We start from the raw sequence: 21,005 nt of genomic DNA, 5'->3' as shown, positions 1-21,005 counted from the left end.
TTCTATTTTTCTGTATGGATGTTTCTAAGAGCGGGGAGTCACATGCCATTAGTGGGTGCTGGAGCCAGACAGCATTTCAGCAATTCGGGAAGGTGACTACGTGGTTTGAATGGCTCTCAGGTCATTCCCATACAGCCTTGCGGTGAAGAGCAGGTGCTGGGTTCTCCTTCTCCTCTTGAAAATCATTGCCCTGATGATGGAGACAATGTTGCAGTAGCACCTGTTGAGACAGAATGAGATAACCCTTAACTTCTCTTTGAACTGAACTCTTTGAGGTGCATATTGTGGAGTTATTAAGGGTTCCAAATTGCTTCTTCTTCGTAGCCATCGTTGTTCTTAAGGGTATGCACTAAAATTCTGGATCACAGATAAGATTGTCAGGAAGGAACCTTTTACTCTGCTAATCTTGAATAAGTACGCCCCATCCTCCTGCTAGGTGGAACCGCATTCAGAGGAAATGAGGACATAAATGGCACCCCCAAAGATTCTGACAAGGCTTTGGTAGCTCTGAATAGTTCCTGGGTACTCTGTACTCAGCCTGTGTGGCTTAAGGGTTGTTCACTTGGGTCCCTTTGACTTCTGGGTTTTCTAAGGCAGCAACTAAAACTGTACATGAGATGTTTCCAGTTTTTCTTTTTTCCTTAATTTTTGAACTACTTGTGGCTTCCTTGTCTAATACCTCTTCTCCCCACCCCCACACCCATGGCATTTATGGCCCTCAATATAATATGGCTCTATATAGGATCTTGTCCTTCTCAGCCTCAGCACCTCCTAGCTTCCTGATCTGTACATCTCCTTCTAAAATGTTTTCTGAAAGTTTGCCCCCCTCCCTCCTTGACTCCAGGCCTTGTCTACACTCCTCCCCTTCTTGGGAATGTGCTTCTAATTTTTACTGAACCTCTGAGAATCAGTACAACCTGAGAAGCTTCCCAGTTCAGTGAATGGCATCACCATCTACCATATTGCCTGGGACCAAAGCATAGGGGGTGTTCTTGATCCCGTCTTACCCCTCCCTCTCCACCAGCTATCCTTCAGCAACTCCTGTCACTTCTATTACCAAAAACATTCCCTATTCTAAGGACCTCTAACCATTTCCCCAAGGACTACTGTCATCCAAGCCAGTGCCTGTCTTGGATTACCAAAGCAGACCCCCAGCTGGTCTCCCTATGTCCACATATGACCCACACAACACATTCTCTACTCAGTAGCTAACATGATCTTTTATTTACGTATACATGTGTGTATGTGTGTGTGTGTATTTATTTATTTCTAAAAAAGATTTTATTTAGTTGAAAGAGAGTGCACATGCACACACTAGGGGGGAGGGGAGGGAGAAACAGACTCCCCACTGAGCAGGGAGCCCACTGTGGGGCTCTATCCCAGCACCCTGAGATCATGACCTGAGCCGGAAGCAGATGCTTAACTGACTGAGCCACCAGGCGCCCCTAACACGATCTTTTAAAAGTATGAAGCAGACCGTATCAGCCCCTGAGAAACCCCACAGTGGTCTCCAATGAGACACAGTTATCTGGTCTCTGGTACCTTCTCAGTGTCATCATCGCCTTCTCCTTCCTTGCTCATTATGTTCCTGCGTCACAGGCCTTCTTTCTGTTCCTTGAACAACTGAAATACGTTCTCCTCTGGGGCTTGCATTTGTTGTTCTGTCCGCAGGGAATCCACTTACCTGCAAGTCTCTACTTCTTAAAATTCAAGTCTAAGTTCGAATGCCACCTCCTCAGAGAGGGTGTCCTCGGTCACCATCCGTAAAGTAACCCCCCACCTCAGTGACTCTATGTCCTATTAGGCTATTTTGTTTCCACTGAAATTCTTATTATAATCATTTTCTTGTTAAGCTCTCCCCCCACATTAAAATGGATATTCGTGTTCCTCTTAACCACTCACTGGATACCCATTGCCTCGATCAAGGCCAGCCTAAAAATATTGTCTGTGTGAGGGAAGAAGTCTGAAATGCCGCTTCCTTCATGAACGCCCATCAGCTCCTCCTACGGCCCATCCCCTACCTACCTTTATGTACTTGTGTTTCCCTGGTAGACCTGAAGCTTTTCCAGGCCCGGTGCTCCCTTCACACTGTTATCCTCCAGAGTGCTTTTGGTCAGGGAGACACTTAGTATATATTTACTGACTTCAATTATACTCTTAAAGGAAATCGAGTAACAAATTTAAGTAGCATGCTGGAGTATTAGAGAGAAATAGCAACAATTAGTCACAGCCTCAAACCATTACCACACCGTCTGTTCATTTTCAGGTATTTATTCTCAGGTAGACTTTATTTCCAGATTTCCCCTATTCAAGACTTCCGTCTGCAGAACCTGCTAATGGTCTATTGGTTCAGAAGCAAAGGAAGCAGAACTGGCAAACAGATGAGCAAAGGAAAAGGCTCATGTCCTCAAAAGTTTAACCGGTACTTACTGTGTGGCATGATTTCCTGACAATATACAAGCAAGGTCATGGAGCAGAGGTGTTAGGAAGAAAGCTATCAGTCTTTAAGCAGAGGGGGAAAGGAACAAGCAGAGGAAAGGAATGATAAAAAGGAGATTGATGTTCAAAAATCAACTTTCAAGCCAGACCAAGGAGAATATAGAAAAACTTTCTAAATCTCTACAGTGGTATTGGTTACTGTGCTCTCCATAGCAGGTAAAGAAAAGACACTCTCAACCCTCTGTAATGTGTAAATTGCTTTTAGTCACTCTCCCCAGGAAAGCAAGACATGTCAGCTTGCAAGTTGTTAGGCTGCCAATCCTATTGTCAGGCAACCAGGACATTTGAATTCAGAAGTGCTGAAATTCCATTTGGGGGTTTTCTGCCACAAATCCCTAACATAGAGACCTCTGGCTAGAAAATGAGTAAGCTTCACACATCAAATCTCTTTTCAAATGTATTTTAAACAGCTCTGCTCAAAGAGTCCTGGCAACAAGTTACAAATGGGGGGGTGCTCCACAAGGCTGGGTACAGGTGAGAGAGAGGGGAGGCGGTTCTTGCAGGAAGAACCACAGCCACCCACTGTCATCGCAGCGCCTTTGTTCTTTCCCTTTTATTCATTCAACAAATATTCGTGGCAAGGCAGTGCATCACAATGCTGTGGGATTTAGGTTTGGCGGCAGGGGGTTTGGTTTAAATCCTATTGCACTGGTTAGTCTTATGTGTCAACGTGGCGAGGCCAAGTTATTCAATCACACTTGAATCTAGGTGTTGCTGTGAAGGTATTTTGGATTTCATAGATTTGATATCTGCGGTCAGTGGCCTTTACATAAAGGAGATTAGCCTTGATAATCTGGGTGGGTCTCATCTAATCAGTGAAAGGTCTTTTTTTTTTTTTTTTTTTTTTTTTTTAATCAGTGAAAGGTCTTAAGAGCAAAACTGAGGTTTGCCTGAGAGAGAAGAAATTGCACCTGTGGCCCGCAGCATCAGCTCTCGCCTGAGAATTTCGGGCCTGCTGTTGGCCTGCCCTGAAGCTTTTAGACTTGCCCAGCCAGACCTTGACAATTGCATAAGCCAGTTCCTAGAAATTTCTTCCTACCCCACTCCCTCCCTCACTATGTATAGTATGAGTAGAATTTATAGTACAATGTGTATACACACACACACACTAGTAGGCTTATAGATTTATATATATATATGATACATAAATAAGATTATATATGTATAGATTATATATATGATTGATATATATATGTGTGTGTATATATATATATATATATAGTTTTGTTTCTCTGGTAAAACCCTGGCTGATACACCTAGTGACTGAGCTGACCTTGGAAAAGGTCCTTATTGCCTCTGTGCCTCAGTTTCTTTATCTGTAGAATAAGGGTAGCAAGAGCACCCATCAGGCTTGTGGTGAGCATTCAATGAGTTAATAAATGTAGGTCCTGAGACTAGGGATTCACACATAGTAAGTCCTCTTTTTAATTATTAAGCATCTATTGCTGCTTACAATAGCTGCTGGGGAGAAATACGAGTAAAAGATGAGAGGCCTGGCATTAAGAAGCATGCATTCCTCAGAGGTTTACAAGGCATGATCACAAGTAAATGTAATCAGAATGTAACTGTAGTACATGCTTATAATTAGGGAAAGGTTGGCTTATAAATGCTAATACTACTCCTAATGAGGATAGATAATATTTATCTACTATATGCTAAGTATGTCATAATTTCATTCTTCCTTTGTTCATTTATTATTTCACTTAACAAACATTCATTGGACTCCTGTTATATATAGGTATAGATCTAAATGGTAAGGATATAGTGGAAAATCAGATAGAAGAGGTCCCTGCCTCCTTGTAATACATATTCTAGCAGGGACTACAAACAATACATAAATGAAAAAAAAGTATGTGATATAATTTCAAGTATGGGTAAGTTCTATGAAGAAGAACAAAGCATGGTAAGAATGGGCAGGGCAGGTCTGGTGACACTTGAGCTGAGAGCGGAAGCAACAGCTTTGCAAATATCTTGGGGAAGGTAACTTGACATAAGAAAGCAGCAAGTGTGGGACGCCTGGGTGGCTCACTTGGTGAGGCATCTGACTCTTGATTTCAGCTCAGGTCATGATTTCAGGGATCAAGTCTGGCATCTGGCCCCATGCTCAGCAGGGAGTCTGCTTGAGATTCTCTCCCTCTCTCTCTTTTTCTCTATCTCTCAAATAAATAAATTAATAAATCTTAAAAAAAACCTAGCAAGTATGAAAGCCCTTAGATTAAGTATAATCTTGACATATTGGAGGAAAATAAAGAAGCCCACCCTGGCTGTGTTTGAACGAACAATGGGAAGACCAGTAAAGAAATGAGGCGGGGAAGGGCAGTGGAGCCCAGGCCTTACTCGAAGTGTGATGGGAAAATGTTGATGCAGTTTGAGAAGGAAATGCAGATGTTTATCGTCGCTTCTGGGGGAAAAGTCTGGGCTCTGCTGGCGTGGGAGTGGAGAGAAGGGTGAACACAGCAAGTGGACAGGACCTACCCGAGTAGAGCAGGTGAGGGATGATGCTGGCTGCTGGGCCGGTGGCGGCCACGGAGGAGATGAGACGTAGGTGACAGAATGGATTCGGAGGAGAGGGATGTGGGGTAAAGCCTGAAGTTCAGATGCAGGTGGTGCTTTGACATCTCTGAGGTTCACAGGCTTCAAAGGCCTAAGTATGAGTTTCCCAACTGTTGCCAGATATGCTCCACACCCAGCAGCAGTATCCCCACCTGGACTTCCTGCCTCAGTGGCACCAGCTGCACTCCACCCCTTGCTATCTGACAGGTTTCTCTTCCCTGCCAGCCTGTGAAATTATTCAAACAAGCCAATCACATCCTCCCACTGGAACAAAGCCTGTCCTTCCCCGCCCGCAGCCACCGGGGCTTCCTGGCTTGTTCATTCTGTTCCTGAGTGCGCCCCCTGGTGGCCCTGCATGGCATGCGCTGCCGTCTACTCTAGGCTGTGCGGAACCTGTGGCCGGGGAGCTGCCGGTCCCATGTGTCCAGGGGTGGGTGCGGCGTGTTTGGCCATCTCTTACTATTTCAGGCAGGGCATCCCTCCCTCACCAGTGGAGTGGCTAGGAGGCAATCACAACAAATGCCGTCACAAACAGAACGGCCCAGCCACAACCCAGGGCCCCCAGTCGGCTTTCATTCACAGCTTTTCGCTCATTCCCTGGATCCTCGTGTGGCCAGAAGGTCCGCGCTGTGACTGATTGGGTGGAGACAGAAACTGAAAGCGGCAATTTCACCGCCGCAGCTAGAAATCCAAAGTACCCTGAAGGAGTTTGTACCGAGAGACAGAAAAGAGTGAGGGGGAGGCCTGCTCTGCAGGGAAAGGCGGGGCTGTAGCAGAAGACAGTTTCTGTCCCCCAAGGTCTGGGTTGCGGGCATAGCCATTTTCTGCTGCCTATGGCTCTGTCACCGCAGAGAACCTAATTCTGAGTTATAGAACAAAAACAGAGACAAAAGTCATCCGTGAGCCCCCTGCGCACAGCAGAGGGGTTCGTTCAAACCTGACTTAAACCTGGGGTCCTCGAGCCACACAACCATTGCCCCTGGGGAGGGCCCTACTCCCGCCAGAGAAAGAGACCCAGAGGGTCCGTCCACTGCTTGCATTCCTGTCCCCTCCTTCAAGCCGGCTGCGCTGCGTGGGCTGGAGAGAGCTGTGCGGCCGGCGGCACAGGCTCAGGTGGTGACGGGAGCCCCTGACGAAGGAGGCAAGTCGGGATTTTTTTTTTATGGTTTTAAACTTTTTCTACTTCTTAAAGAAACATTATGTGTATATACAACTGGAATTATATATAAATGTATACATGAGTTTAGATAGATACTTATACATATTTAAGTATATATTATATATACTTACACTTAAAATATACATATATATATATATATATATAAATCACTGTAACTTTCATGCTGTGGTTCCATGCACTTAGGCCCCATACCCAATACCCAACATTATTGAAATTACTGACTCCATCCTATCAGTAATCGGTAAATATTTATGATTACACATTAGGTTAATATGTTCTGCTTGGTGCCTATTTCAACAGCCTCCAAGCTGCAGTTCACCTTCAACTGTGAAGGACCACATACACCTTTACCAGGCTACCTGTGGAGCATTCCAGCGGCTTCACCGTTGCACGGTGTCTTCAGGGAAGCTCTTAGCTGCATCACCCTTTCTCAGGAACACCCTTTCTCAGGTATGGCATTGCATTGATGAAATTCTTCTCTGGAGACATTCATTTGACACACTGCTTAAGGATATACAAACACAAAATAGCTTACGAAAAGGGAACGGGCAGCTGTCCCACATGTAGTGTAACGCCCTGGCACCTTGGCTACATTTTTGAAAATTATTTGGTAAATCAAGAGATGTTCCATTCCTGAGGCTATCAAAACACAGCTATTAACCTTTTTAGCACCCAAATAGGACCACAAGTCCAACATCTTCTGGTCATTTTGGGACTCTGACAGCAACATACCACACTTAACATTTAGAATTTTACTTAACCCGTTTGTGCCGTTGCTTGCAAATCACCCCAACTTGGATGTGGCCCCCTCCAACAAAAGGCTGTACATTCTGTCCAAATTGAGATCAACAAGCATTCCTGTAGTGCTCTTACAGAGCCTTTCACCGGAGAGGCTTTAGCAACTTCTCTCATAGAGTCTCTGGGTGGCTTGTGATGGCCATAGATTGGCCTTGGGCTTCTGATGCAAGAAACTGCCTTTCTTGGGGCGCCTGGGTGGCAACAGCGGTTAAGCGTCTGCCTTCGGCTCAGGGCGTGATCCCGGCGTTATGGGATCGAGCCCCACGTCAGGCTCCTCCGCTACGAGCCTGCTTCTTCCTCTCCCACTCCCCCTGCTTGTGTTCCCTCCCTTGCTGGCTGTCTCTATCTCTGTCAAATAAATAAATAAAATCTTTAAAAAAGAAAAGAAAAAAAAAAAAAGAAACTGCCCTTCTTTGGCCCTGTGTCATACAGCATCAGAGTGGAAATTGCAGGCCACTTACTGGGCTTTCTTGGAAAGAGAGGCTCTAACAGACCCTGAGCCTATGACCCTCCCCATACTGTTATGCCTAGGTTCATGAAAGCACCGCCCCTCAAACTTGGCACAACTACTGAGGCCACCTTGATGCAGAATGGAGCCCAAAATGGGCCCTCTGGCATATTCTACCTGTAGGAGGAGGTGGCCTCCCTTGTCCTCAGTCCCTTGCCATATAATATGGTGCTAAAGGGGGATACCAGTTTCCCAGACTCCTTGCCTATCTGGGAAGACCCTTGAGATTAATGGAGTTAAGTGAAATGCCATTTTATGGGCTTCATGAATGAAATCACCACCATGATATGTGATGGAGCTCAGCTGAATGTTGCTATTTTCCATTCCTTAACCAGGATGTCCCTGATAAAGGATGGGGTCCCAAATTTCAGGCATCCATCTCAGCATGGGATGCCCTGACCAACAAATGGCCCCATCTGTACCTTTGACAAACTGGAGTCATTACCTAAGCGTTGCCCATTGGGAGTAACGAGCTCTGGGCATCTGCCTCATAGACACCCAAGATAAAAGTCAAGGTAACAGACGTTTCTACATATACTAAGGCCACAACACAAGGCTTTCAGCAGGACGCTCCTACCCTCTTTGGAGTAGTTTCAGACGTTATTGAGAGTGACCAGGGCATTAATTTCCATTTATCAGAATATACAAAGCTAGGCTCTTGGAGAATGTGTTCAGTGGAACGTTTACTTCCCTTATAGACCAAGTAGCTGCTTTAATTGAGAGGCCTAATGGCTCCTCAAAGAACTCCTATTTAAGTTATCAAGTGGCAAGTGAACCTCCCACTGGGTGTCACTACTGCCAAAGGCATTGATTAATCTAAATTCATACGCCCTAGCACATGCACCCCCTAGACTCATGCCATGCATTTCCCTCAATTGCACGTATTGACCATAGAGGAGGCTCTCTCTCAAGTTTGTGTTTTTGACCACTTCCCCACCATATGGTCCTCTCCCACTTGGTCACGTGCCCATGATGCTTCCTAGGGAGGTACTTCTACTGCCTGAAAGTCTGTCATTAGCAAGGTTTAAACTGATGTCAGGATTCAAAGGGTTGATGGTGGTGTAAGGACTGAAATTAAGATGCAGTGGTTAAGTGCCGCCTTGACATCTCGAGCTTTGCAGGGTCCTAGTGGCCGAAGCATGAGTTCCCCAGCTCTTTCTAGATATGCTCCCACCCAGCTAGCTCCCACATGAGCTGCACCAGCTGCATTGCACCAGGTCCTTAGCCCAATGGATTTCACTTCTCTGTCATCCGCAAAATTATTCAAACAAGCCAATCATATCCCCCCACTGGAACCAGAGGTCACCCCTCCTCTTTCTACTACAAAGCCTATCTTCCACAGCCCTTGCTTACTCACTCTGTTCCTGATTACAGCCCTTGCGTGGCCCTACCTGGTACATGTTGTCCTTCGGCCCTGGACTGTTGAGTACATACAACTAAGAAGCGGCTGCCAATCTCATCTGTCTAGAGTCGGGTGTCATGTGTTTCGTTATGTTATACTATTTAGGGAGGAAATTCCCTCCTTCACCCACAGGGTGGAAAAGAGGCAATCAGGATCAGATCCAACAGCATTTGCTGATAGGTGGGAGGTGCCAGGGAAGGGGAGGACGAAGAATGTCATCCAGATTTTTTACATGAGAAACTGAGTAAATGTTGATGTTATTTCCTAAAAGGGGGAAAGATAGGGAAAGAAAAGTTTTGGGGGAGGAAATTAAGATGAGGGTTGGAGAGATAAAAGACTGTGTTGTCGAACAAGATGGAATGGAATAAAATGGTTTTGAGAAAGGATGAGGGAGAAATCACTTCCAGTTGGGAGAATCAAACAGGCTCATGTGAAGGGAGGCATTTGAGTTGAGCCCTGTTGAAAAGACTCCCGGAGTTAGTGTTGGGATTATATACTCCGGCAGACGGAAATAGCAAACCAAGGCAGAAACTTAGGGAAGCCCAGAAGGACAAGTGATGTGGCTTAGCTGAGTGGAAATAGCAGTCAAGGCTGTGAATGTATGCCGGGCCTGCCTTATCAAAGACCTTGAACCCCGACTAGGTCCACGTTGAGAGCTTAAATCTTACCAAGAAGGCATGAGAATGTGTTGAGGTTTGCCAACAGCGATGAAAGTTGTGCCCTCAGAAGATCCCTCTCCCCCTCCGTGATGTCCAGCTTGGAAGGGGGTGTGGTGGAAGTTGGGAGAACAGGGAGCAGTTTTTGCAGTTGTCTGTGCTCATAAATGAGGAGGGTCTTATGACGGATAGAGTCGGGAACAGGTGTGAGAGACATTGCAGGAAGAGGATCAAAACAAAACCCATTTGAATGGGGGTCTTGGTGGGTGAAAGAGAGAGAAGTTCCCAATGGCTTGAGGTCTAGGAGATTGTGCAGTCGCCAGCAAACATGATCACGGGAAGAGAACTAGGTCTGAGGCAAAGGGGATGATTTTAATTGCAACATGCTCAGTTTGAGATGTGGCTGTGACTTTTCTATTGAGGGAGTGGGAAATAGGGGCTAACCCTTTGGAAAGAGATCAGGGTTGTGGCTATCAGTTTAGATAGGGAGGCCGTGGCAGTGGCTGAGGTGAGCCTGGAAGTTCTCCTGACGTCACTTCGTCCCTCTTCCTCATCTCACTCCTCTACAGCCACCCTGGCTCCCTTCCACCCTGGAACCAGTCAGGCACCCTTTTACATCAGGGCCTTTCATTTTTTTTTTTTTTAATATTTGTAGTATTTTGTTTTTAGCATATTTCAGATATTTGAAGTATGATACCATATGAATTTTAAAAAATGGATTGTCTTTCCTTTTTTTAAAATTTAAATTCAATTAATTGACATAGTGTATTATTAGTTTCAGAGGTAAAGGTCAATGATTCATCAATTGCATATAACACCCAGTACTCATTACATCACGTGCCCTCCCCAATGTCCATCACCCAGTTACCCCATCCCCCAACCACCCCCCCCTCCAGCAACCCTCAGTTTGTTTCCTATGATTGAGTCTCTTATGGTTTGTCTCCCTCTCTGATTATGTCTTGTTTTATTTTTCCCTCCATTCCCCTATGCTCCTCTGTTTTGTTTCTTAAATTCCACATATGGGTGAAATCAAATGATAATTGTCTTTCGCTGATTGACTTATTTCACTTAGCATAATACCATCTAGTTCCATCCACTTCATTGCAAATGGCAAGATTTCATTTCTTTGATGGCTGTGTAATAATCCATTGTGTATATATACCACATCTTCTTTATCCATTCATCTGTCAATGGACATCTGCGTTCTTTCCATAGTTTGACTCTTATGGACAGTGCTGCTATGAACATTGGGGTGCAGGTGCCCCTTCGGATCACTACATTTCTGTCTTCGGGGTAAATCCCTAGTAGTGCAATTGCTGGGTCATAGGGTAGCTCTATTTTTAACTTTTTGAGGAACCTCCATACTGTTTTCCAGAGTAGCTGCACCAGCTCGAATTCCCACCAACAGTGTAAGAGGGTTCCCTTTCTCCACATCCTCGCCAACATTTGTTGTTTCCTGACTTGTTAATTTTAGCCATTCTGACTGGTGTGGGAAAATTAGACAGCCTCAGGCGGAAGAATGAAACTGGACCATTTTCTTACACCATATACAAAAATAAACTCAAAGTGGATGAAAGACCTAAATGTGAGACAGGAATTCATCAAAACCCTAGAAGAGAACACAGGTAGCAACCTCTTTGACCTCAGCTGCGGCAACTTCTGGCTAGATGTGTCTCCAAAGGCAAGGGAAACAAAGGCAAAAATGAGCTTTTGGGACTTCATCAAGATAAAAAGCTTTTGCACAACAAAGGAAACAGTCGACAAAACCAAAAGACAACCTACAGAATGGGAGAAGATTTTTGCAAATGTCTTATCAGATAAAGGGTTAGTATCCAAAATCTATAAAGAACTTATCAAACTCAACACCCAAAGAACAAATAATTCAGTCAAGAAATGGGCAGAAGACAGGAGCAGACATTTCTCCAAAGAAGACATCCAAATGGCCAACAGACGCATGAAAAAATGCTCAACATGACTCGGCATCAGGGAAACACAAATCAAGACCACATCAGGGCCTTTGTACTTGCCCTTCCCACAGATAGGTGGGCGATCTCTGTCCCTCCAGAATCTGCATGGTTCACTACCCCCCCCTTCACCTTATTCAGACCTCCGCTTCAATGTTCCCTTAGCCAAGAGGCATTCGTTGATCACTGCATATAGAATGGCACTCCTTCTTGTTCCCTCTGACATTCTCTGTCCCCTTACCCTGTTTTACTTTTCTTCATGACACCTATGAATATCATATATTTGCATTTTGCACGTCGCTACCCCTTCTAGAATGTAAGCTGTGTGAGAGTGAGGACTTGGTTTTAGTTAATGCTCTGTTAATGTATCTGGTACACAGTGTACTTAGTGTTGCTATGAATTAGGTGGCAGAGGGGAAGACGAAAGAGAGAGAGGGTGAGGGAGAGAAGATGGGGAGAATGGGATCGGAGGCATGGGCAAGCAGTGCTCTGTGTATACTTCATGATGGATGTCTTGGTGTTCTGTTCATCCTGCTGGTGGCACCCTGATTTTCCCCTGGGTAACCAGCTGCCTTGTCCACTGTGAGCCCAGGGTTCAGGCAGTCTGCTCCCAGTACTGCATGATGTGGGATTCAAGTCTGGCTAGTCACAGCATCAAGTCCAAGTGATCCACTTACGTCCACCAACAGCACCGGAAGGCAGTGCGCACGGTGGTTAGGAGCCCAGACTCTGGGTCTTGCTCCTGGGCCCAAATGCTCGCTTTGTCACTAGCTGGACTAATGTCTCGGGGAAGCAACCTCCCTCCTCTGTGTCTCGGGATAATATAGGATTGTTGTGCAGATCAGATGAGTTAACATAAGGACAGCTCTGAGATCAGTGGCTGGCACAGAGTAAGAGTTCTGGAAGTTATCATCTGGTGAGGAAAGGCAAGGGCTCTTTTCTGTTGCATTTGAAGACAAGATGCTGTAGTCTTGGACCTGCTGAGGGCCATCTTGCCACCATGTGGAACTCAAGAATAAAGCCACATGGAGAACTGCACTGAAAGATGGAGAAATACGGACTCTTGATGAGGCCTCTGATTTGCTTAAGGACATTGGAGTTAGTTTGTCAGGCCATTTGTAATGAAGAGTCAGTCAATACAACTTCTAATATTTCCCTCCATTTGATGGGTACCCCTTATTCCCTGTTCAGACGATTCTGTGACTTGTCTAAATCTTTTCTGTTACGAGCTCACCATTCCAGAAAGCAGTAACCGAGCTACCTGGCTTGTTTGTTTTTTGTTGTCATTTGATTGCTCCCTGAGCTCCTGTGGCTCCCCTACTCTGCTGTGCTGGGCAGGGGAGACCTCAGAGCTCCACTCTGTCCTCATCCTCAGCGGCCAGGGCAAGGTCCGCCCTTCATGTCCTCTGTCCTAGGCCTCTCATCCTTTTCTGTCTTGCTGTTTTTCATAAAAAACACACGCCTCATTCCACCTTATGTTTGTGTCTCCTTGCTCCACTGTCCAGTGCCACTTCAGAATGGGAAGGCCTGAGAAGGGGGGAAAGGGGGAAACAGTTATGTGCCAGCCAGTTCTGTGGTGGATCCTTGCCCCCTCGGGGGATCCAGGGTTGTGATCCCCCACTCACTTGTCCCTCCCAAGACTGCCCTGTCTGTGCCCCCGTCTCAGTCCACCGCAGGGGAGAGGCAGCTATGGGGACTCTGTCTTCGATTTAAATGTTGCTACGTCCTCCCACACGTGTCCCCCCTCAGTTCTGAGCACAAGGCTTTGAACCTGTAGGGGCTCAGTGCCTGCTTCTCAGACTGGCCGCCCCTCCGCTCCTCTTCTTCTCAGGTGGGAGGGCGGGAGGGGGAGTCGAAGGAACACACAGAACCATTTTGGGCCTCAGTGTAGGGAAAGGCAAGACTCTTCAGTGCTCTGAGAGCGAGGGAGAGGTTGGGAAATAAGGAAAGGGTGTGGAACGCCGGGATGGGAAATGGCAGTTGGGGGGGTGCGGATTTCAACCAGAGATCATGAAGGACTGACCAGCAGCAGGACCGCCATTCCTGCCTGTGGTGTCGCCCTCCACAAGTCCGCCTGCCCTTCCCTCACTCTCCTCGTCCAGCCACGCTGGCTTGCTCTGGGCCCTCAGAGACACCGAGCTCTCTTTGACCTCTGGGCCTGCACAGATGCTTTTCTCCATGCCCAGGAAACTCTTGTGTCTTGGCTCAGGGGTCATTTCTGCTGAGAGACTTCACTTGCCTCAGGCCTTGGTCAGCTGCCGTTGCCTTCTGTGCCTGTCGCTCCCCAAACTTTCCTGTCACCACACTCACCACACTTGATCTTTATGATTTGTGTAATTGTCCTTCTGCTTTGTCAACTGCTAGGGGGTGCCCTGGAAGGACAAGGACAGTGTTTATTCAGCCCCAAGACCCAGCACGTTCCTGGCCATCCTAGGTGCTCGAAACATGTTTGTTCAGTGATAAACTCTGCTGTAAATCTTAGAATATTCTTAGGACAAGAGCTAATAATTGTCGATCTTTTCTTTGGCCATGGAATTATACTTGCTTCATCTGTTGCCTTCTTTCTATCATGTCACATAATGCTAGGGGAGGGGATCAAGTCCACTTCTATATTTATCACAGCACCTCTGAGCAGGAGCTGTCAGCATCGAGGCCCCAAAGGGAATGCCGTCAATTCAGATCCTTGCCTTATGAAATAGAAAATTGGGATAGTGATCCACTTAACTCCAATGGGATATTTTTCTCTAATATAAAAGATTTTTTTTTCTCCAAAGGGCAACTACATCATCTAGAAAATTACTTCAATCCCTGATTTCACATTAGGTCCCATCGTGGGGACGGAGCCAGCCACTCCTCCTGCGTAGATCTGGTGATCAAAAGGCACCTGTCTTTTGCGCTATCACGTCAGAAATTCATTTCCTGTTAGAGTCAGCGTGTTGTGTGATCTCTCCCCAGACTCTGCAGTCTCAGTAGGAGGAGGAGAAGGGACACAACTGGAAGGCGGTGTGAGTGGAGGGAAGAGAGAGGGATGGGGCATTCTGTGAATGGGAGAGTCCTTCACTGTGACAAGTTGCACTGCACAGACGTGATCTGTGTGCGTGTACACACACACACACACACACACACACACACACACACACACACGATAGCTATCCTTCTGCTCTCCTCCTGACATGCGGGGATTCACTTCATCACAGCCGCTTATCTACCTGAGCCAGGAAATGACAAATGGAGCAGAGAGGAAAGAGGAAGGGAGTACGCAGGAGAGCTTCTGAGTTTGACAAGCCAAAGCAAAGTTAGAACAACAATGACTGGTGCTTGTATTACAATTTTCAAGGTTGACATTTGACGTTTATGCTGCTTTCGTTAATGAGATGTTTGAGTAGAGAAACAATAGCGCTCAAATTAAGTTCCACTAAAGGCTCAAAATACCTTCCTACATTTTTGTTTTTATCTTGTCTTCCAGCGACACATGAAGAGAAATCTGTTCTCAGTGGCAGTGGCTATGACAACAAACGCATTTCGTTTTCTTACTTTTACGCACATGATAGACAACACCGGGGAACTTTGGATATCTTTTCTACATAGACAATTAAGCAACTAGAGACTGCCTCCCACCCCTAAAATGATTTGAACCTGCACCAAGTTATCCTGGGATTTAAGGGCAAGACCGTGGGTGGCGACTAGACACTGTTAATAAACCAGAGACTCAGGCTTTGTGATTAAGGTAGAATCATGTTGTCTTCATCTTGAATAATCAATTCTCTTTCTTTGTAAAGTGCAACACTAGTCTTTGATGGGAGACATTGGGGATTCAGGAGAATAAATTCCAAGAGAAGCAAGAGAGGGTGAGACTCTAATGCACAAGGATTCTTTACTACTCACCGCATGCAGGGCATTACCCGAGGCACTGGGTTAGTAGCAAACACGTGCAAGAAGCGATTCCCATTCTCCTTCCAGTTTTACGTAGATAGTATGGGAGCCCCTGTAACTCAAACTCCCAGCAGCGTCTTGCCCTTACTGACTATCTTAAAGTTCATCTCAGTCTGTGGACACCCAGCCTGGGGAGTCTCAGCAGGAGAATCTCAGGAGAAAACAATTTAGGAAAAAACCTGTCTGATGAGTCCATGCCTTTTAGTATGCAAGGCATAAGAGATCAACTATTTTCATAGCCCAAGAGCCAACGAGTTTTCAGTGACACTCTGCTTATCATATAGCAAATTGCGTAGGTGACTTTTTTTTTTCCCCTGACAAATTTTATTAGTTAATATATTTTAGGATTCTAGGTTTGTGTGTAACTGTGTATGTGTTTGTGTGGGTGTGTGTGTTCTGAATTAATGGTTTAAATGATTCTAAATAATGTGGATATTTTCCAGCACATTCTCCCATTGGTCTGTGTCAGCCCTGTCTCTACAGCTTTTCCTGCAATCACTTCAAAACTTGAATGGTTTTTAGAATTGGGTGGGTAGGTTTTTAAACTTACAGTTTTGCAAGCCCAGCCCAGGTCTACCCAGTTAGAATCTCTAGGAGTTAAGCCCAATTTTATAAAACTTCTCAGAAAATTCAGATAATTAGCTGGTTTAAAGACTATATTATACTATATTCCAGAGTCTCTTGTGCAGTATTTTCAAAGACAGAAATATATGGGGGGATTCGAACGGTCCTTTTGATGTCTGCTAGATAGTCCTGGGTCTGAATAGTAGATTCACCACGTTTCAGCTGCAGCATGACTTTAGGCAATTTCTTACAGCCTCATAAAGAAGATGGAGTTAGTACTACAACCTAATGAATAGGATTGCCGTGGAGATCAATTTTAAAAACAAATGCAGTACAGTCACATCAGGGAATATGGCACTTCATAAAAGTTAGCTCTTACTATTAGTAGTGTATGAGTGTTTATGTACATGTTACATATTAACGTGTGTGTGCATAAATTCATCGCATATTCTAAATGTTTTTATTCTACGTCAGTCTCCTACAAATGTAGACTCAAGAATTTTCTGTGGATAATTTTTCAGGGCAGTATGTAGCTTTTACATTTTGCATCCAGGCTATTCAGAATTTTCTGTGAGTAATCTCTAGAGAGTATATGAGAGTATCCCGTTTTGTGATGTTCTCTGCGCGTTGCAGTTCCTTGGCATTTAGGACAGTGCATGGCACACGTTGGCTGCTCACTGGAACAATCAGGCCTGTCTGTTCGTTTACTCGTTTATTTTCATTTTTGTCCTTCCAATTTTTATTTAAATTCTAGTTGATGGACATACAGTGTAATACTGGTTTCAGGAGTAGAACTGGGGATCCATCACTCACAAGAACACCCACCGGGCAACACAACAAGCGTTGGAGGATCCTGAACGCCCATCTCCCGCTGAGCCGAACTGCCCGCAGCTAGGCCAGTAGTGCAGTCTGTGTAGGTACAAGCTGAGCAGTGAGGATGGGTAGAGAACAGCTCTCAGAGGCTTGTTCACATCCTTCATGCGTGGCTTCTAAAGGCCATGTGGGCGCACATCCGGCATGCCCACTTAGCATGTCTGGTTTCGCCAGGTAGACACGCCGGCTGACAACAGTGAGCTGGGCAAGGAGGCGGCAAAACCCTACAGTAGCAGAGACGTCACGGAGAGACACACACTTAGGAAGCATTTGTTCCAGTGCAAGGTCACTGCTCATTAGTACTCGTGCAGATAGCTTATTAACCACCCAGAAAATTCACTTCAAGTTTTCAAGCTACATAATACTCAGAATCACTCCCTGAATAGAGATGAGGAGATGCGCACTTGCTGCACAGAACGTGAGGACGGTGTTGCAGCCCGTAAGCCCCAGCGACTCTGGAAGTGGAGATTATACCGTGTATGGCTTATGCCACCCTAGCCGTCCCCCCGCCCCCCACCCCCAGTACAGGACACTTCTCTTTCCAGAAACCTTTTGAGGAAGATTCAGCACTCTGAAAAACAGCTCTTTACACCAGAGGGAGGGGTTGGAGGAAGAAGACTGTCACCCTGTGCAGGGGGAACCTTGCTGTGGGCACCCACCGAGTGGTGACGGCTGTGCCTTGGCCAGTCTTCCAGATCTGCTCCTTTAGGCAATCCTTTGGTCCCCTCTAGAGCCTCGTGTGGCATCTGCTTGCACACGACAGTACTATATTCGACGAGTCACTCATTCTAGTGTGATTTTTAAAAATATAATTGAAGTTCCCTGACTGTCATGCCAGGCTCATTATCTAATGGGGTGAGGTCGGGGTAGAACTTGCCAAACTACAATTCACATGTGTGAGATAAAAATAGTAACGATCTTAGAGCCCCACTTGCTCTGCCTGGGAGCCCCCTTCCTAACGATGGCTGCAAAAACTTCAATTTGCCAGTGACAGATAGCTCAGTATCGTCGGTATTAAAAAGGGGTTTATGGTGTTGGTAAGCACTTTGTCCAAAGTTCAAACTTCCCATCTGTTTCTTTCAACACAGAAGGGCCTCTTTTGCCTCTTTTCTACAAAGATGCCACGTGCGTACAAGTGGATGCTTAAGGTCCACATGGGAACACCAGAGGGACCTTTGTTTGATCTAGTGTCCATTCTGTCTGAATTCTCTGAGATCTTTCATTGCATCTGATCCTTGAGCAAGTAGGTGGGCGTCCACGGATGTGTGGCTGGTGCTGCCTTGTGCTTTGGGCACTGTGCTGGCAGCCACCGCTCAGGTCAGGGGTGATGAGGTTCCCCACCCTGTGGGCCCTGTCCTGACCCGGGCCTCTCCTAGCCCACAAGTTGGCTCAGTACTCGTGTACTTTCCTTGACTCTTGGTGGGTTCTTTCCTTCCTTTCATCCTGACAAGTGGCTCTAGATCCCATCTTCCTCTTCCCCAAGAGCTCCTTACCTACCCCTTCCCTGGCTGCAGGAACGGGGTAAGGGCTGTAGGGAAAGTATCTGCATTACTGTATTAGCTCGCTGGGGCAGCTCCAACGAAGTCCCACAAGCCAGGAGGCTTCAGCAACAGAAATCTCTCATCCTAGAGGCCAGAACTCTGAAATCAAGACGTTGGCAGGGTTGGTTCCTTTTGAAGGCTGCGAGAGAGACTCAGTTTCAGGCTTCTCTCCCTGGCTTGTAGATGGCAGTCTTCTCCCTATGTCTTCCCATCATTTCCCTCTGGAAGTGTCTATGATAAAAGTGCCTCTTCTTATGAGGATACCAGTCATATTGGATTAGGGCCTGCCCTAATGACCTCCTTGTAACTCGATTACGTCTATAAAGTCCCTATGTGCAAATAAGGTCACATTCTGAGATACTAAGGTTTTGGATATCAACATGTGAATTTGGGTGGGGGGGAGGTGAAGGCACAATTCAATCCAAAACAATTACCAAGGAGGGAAAACACATTGGTGAGCATTTCATATTGCTTCTGTTATTCCACCACATTATATCTGTGTGCTAGGGTGGAGCGAGGAGGCTGTCAGTGCTCTGTGGCTAATTGTCTTTGGTGGCTTTGAATGGAATTGGAAGTTGTCTTATCATTTTTCTATACTGTCACCAAGGGGACACTTTAAGGTAATAACTCTATCAGTTATCTGGCTCCAGAGTGTGGGGCGGGAGCTTCAGGGCAGGTCCTGGGAGTGGGGAACCTCTCTCTTGAGGCTTTTGCCCCACTTTCATAGAACAATGTTTCAGGTCCAGAAGGGAACATAACCCTCCCATTTCACAATGGGGAAACTGAGGCACTGAGGAGTAGGTTCATGGTTCCTGCACCTTCCATCTGAGCCACCTCAGGGTCCCAGTGCTCCTGTCACCCTCTTGTCATTCTCTGGCCTAAAATAGGGTCAGAATGTGTGAACCTCCCCCAATAAAATGTTTCACAAAGGAAAAAAAAAAAAAAAACCTTAGTTTTGTACTGGGGAATGAATGGGTGTGGTGGACTTTGGGGTATATGAGGTTCCTGAGCTTTTATAGGGTGAAAAAAAGGGCCAGGCGATGGAGTAGATGTTCCTTTTTTCTAGGAATCCCTTGGAAAACTTGCTCCGTCTTTGTATGAGATCCAATATATGAAGGAGATGGCTGAGGCAGCATTTGCAGGTCCAATTAAATATGGAAGCTGGGGGCGAAGGGGGACTCAGTGATGGTCTCTGTGATTTCCAGTTGAGTAATTGGAATGGGGCAGGAGTGGTGGTGGGGTTGATAAATTCACTTTGGGGTTTGAAGTGCCTGACGACATTCAAGAAGAAATGCCCTTATAGTCCACAGCTCTGTGCTCTGTACACAGAGTATTTAGTGCTCCTGTAGCAATTATGACCCCATTTTACAGATGAGAGACTGAAGTTCATAGAGGTGAAATAGCTTGCTCAATGTCAATATCAGAACCCTGTGATTCCAAACCCAGGGACTCAAAATGGTCCCAGTCACTTTCTCACAGATCTAAGACAAAGGCAGCCAGGGAGCATTGCTCGTTACTCGGGACACATACATTTCCCGTGTTGACTTGCCTCCTCCCAGATCTGGAAACTGAACAAAGCAAACCCTTAACAGGAGCTCCCATAGTGTTAATGTTCAAAGTAACATGGGAGCCTAGAAGGGCTACGTGCTAGTCATATGGTAAGAAATACATCCCCTATGTAGTACGATCTTAAATATATTCTAAATAGTTGTAACATCTAGGTTAGAATCCACCAGAGGTTCGGAGAAGAACTGTCTGCTTCAAGGGTTTATGATTTGCCAGGTTTGCTAAATTTCTTTTCTTTCTTTCTTTTTTTTTGGTTTAGTTTTTCTTTTTAACATGAGATCAATACTTTTTCAAAACAGCAATTTCTTGGATGTATCTACACTTGTTTTTATGATAGCCTTTAAAAATGTTATGTCATGGGCGCCTGGGTAGCTCAGTTGTTTAAGCATCTGACTTTGGCTCAGGTCATGATTTTGGGGTCCTGGGATCGAACTCCATGTTAGGCTCCCCATTCAGCAAAGAATCTGCTTGTCCCTCTGCCCTTTCCCCCATTAGTGTTCTTTCTCTCTCTCAAATAAATAAATAAAATCTTTTAAAAATGTTATGTCATATATGTTCACTATAAAAATTTAAATTCTTAATTTTTTTAGTAATTTAAATTATTCTAAAAATTCTAATGTATTCTGCTTGGGAGATGACATACATATATGGTAAAAATGATATGCCAACTTTGGATAATTGAAGTTATAGAAAGATAAAGAGAAACTTAGTGGCTTCTAACTCAGTTTCAAGCCAAGGCAAGAAATTTTGTGGGCCATTAGTTCCTAATGGAAATTAGTGCCTTAACTATTTTTTATAAGTGTGTAAATGTATACAACTGACAAGATACTGAAATTTAAACAACAGCACCGTTATCTCTGGTCTGCACGCAAAGGAACATACCGAATGACTTGAAACATGGATTCTAAAGGAATGCTGAAAGTCACTGGGTGCTCGCTGATGGAACCCAGCTCATGACCCTCTGAGGA

The 21,005-nt window shown here is 45.5% G+C and overlaps 1 long non-coding RNA gene across 1 annotated transcript in view; it reads left to right on the top strand.

The window, feature by feature from the left end:
- The window catches only part of LOC123801035 (uncharacterized), a 519,085-nt gene that overhangs the window by 254,916 nt on the left and 243,164 nt on the right, over positions 1–21,005 (top strand). Inside the window, exon 9 of the long non-coding RNA XR_015725942.1 lies at positions 6,533–6,682. This is a non-coding gene — a long non-coding RNA (uncharacterized LOC123801035). The remainder of the gene's footprint in view (positions 1–6,532; positions 6,683–21,005) is intronic.

Source organism: Ursus americanus, chromosome 10 (assembly GCF_024610735.1).
Source record: "Ursus americanus isolate L20-20 chromosome 10, mUrsAme1.1.p, whole genome shotgun sequence".
Taxonomy (NCBI): domain Eukaryota; kingdom Metazoa; phylum Chordata; class Mammalia; order Carnivora; family Ursidae; genus Ursus; species Ursus americanus.
The sequence above is the reverse complement of the archived record's forward strand: the minus strand, read 5'-3'. Positions and strand labels throughout refer to the sequence as shown.